The sequence below is a fragment of the Ctenocephalides felis genome, unplaced genomic scaffold (genome assembly GCF_003426905.1).
Source record: "Ctenocephalides felis isolate EL2017-DRISC unplaced genomic scaffold, ASM342690v1 CF-g0.4_SCAFFOLD_03571, whole genome shotgun sequence".
NCBI lineage: Eukaryota > Metazoa > Arthropoda > Insecta > Siphonaptera > Pulicidae > Ctenocephalides > Ctenocephalides felis.
The window spans coordinates 17217904-17219519 of NW_020539725.1; the positions used below are offsets into that span (position 1 = coordinate 17217904).

At 29.6% G+C, this 1616-nt stretch overlaps 1 non-coding gene across 1 annotated transcript; it reads right to left on the reverse strand.

The window, feature by feature from the left end:
• Window positions 1-1283: 1283 nt before the first annotated feature.
• On the reverse strand, window positions 1284-1356 carry Trnam-cau. Its single transcript has one exon. It is a non-coding gene; the product is annotated as a tRNA-Met (tRNA).
• Window positions 1357-1616: the final 260 nt, after the last annotated feature.

Here is a 1616-nt window from a genome sequence, read left to right on the forward strand (position 1 = left end):
GTAAAAGCCGATGTTGTGGTACCTTATTTCGCGCTATATAACATTGCCGTTTGCATTCTTATTTCATATGAATAAAACAATACAATATTCTTTGGAGACAGATGCACGAATATGGTGTGCAAGAAAATTTCATTTCTAAATCATTTTGAGTCAAACTTATGGTAACATAAAAACAATTTGTAGTATATTGTTTCAGTCGCAATCTAAATTGTACTACATGTTCAATATTGAATCGTTGCTGTTACAAAATCGTAAAAAGAATGCTACCAGCTAATAGTGCTAGAATTGAATTACTATTCTGAATTTTTAAATTGCAAAATGTTAAAAAAATCATAATTCTTGCTAATACTTTTTATACCATAGTTTCCCTACTTCTACGACGTCCAATTTCCAGGGAATTGACAGCCAAGGCACGAGACATTTGCATGAAAGTTTGTGTTCTGTGGCTTAGCTTTTATTTCCCTGAATTTACTCTTCTCACACAATCGATCATCTGAATAACATGTTTTTTAATATTAGTGTAAATCCTCTCGTATCCAATAAAGTTGTCTATATACAAATAAAATTATTGATAAGTAGGTAGACATGTAGACAAGTAAGCAAATGGATACGTACTGGTTATACAGGTTAACAAATAGAAAAATAGAAATGAAGAAAAGCAGGTGGGCTGTTATGCAGATAGGCAGGTAGGAAGCTAGACAGGTAGACAGTTAAGAACGTATACAAGTAATAAGGAGACAAATAAACTAGTAGAATGATAGACAGGTAGTAAAATAGGTCTGCTGGCGAGGAAATAGACAGGTAGGCAAGGAAGCAAGTAGATCATGTATAAATGAAAAAACAATTGATTAAATCGATTAATTTCGCTTATCGGGAAGTTCATGCAACTTGTCACATGGCAAAATGCCACTTGCAACTAGTTGGTTAAATATTTATTTATAAATTTTTTTATAATATTTTATATATTAAAATTTTATAATAAAATATTTATAATATTTTATTATAAAATTTTAATATACAGTTTATAAATTGTGTATTTGTATTCTAGAAAAGAGTTTCATTCGTCACGCTATTCTGGACGCAATGTGTTAATTACGGAATAAATAAAAGTATACATTCACGTTACTTTATGCATATGTAGCATTTCACTTGTTATAGGAAGAACAATACATTTTTTATTTGTATATCACCCATTTTTTATTAGGAAATTAAAAAGGAAAAAAAATGTTTTATATGAAATTTAATAGAAATTTAATTTACAAAAGTAAGAAGTATAAAATTATTGCCCCGGGTGAGGATCGAACTCACGACCTTAAGATTATGAGACTTACGCGCTGCCTACTGCGCTACCGAGGCTATGGAAATAATTGCTATACGTATAAATGAAAATCAACGAATTTAATTGATAAATAACTTTAAAATTTATAATATTTTCTGGCGTTATCAATCATGATACTATTAATATCATTAAGCGATATCTAATTTATGTAACAGATTATAACATTAACAAGATAACTGTGTTTGACAAATATACTTGTCACGGAGAAGTGGCAGAATTTTGAGTACTGACGAGTATATTCATCATACGTATAAAACTAGGATCATTTGCTATTTGA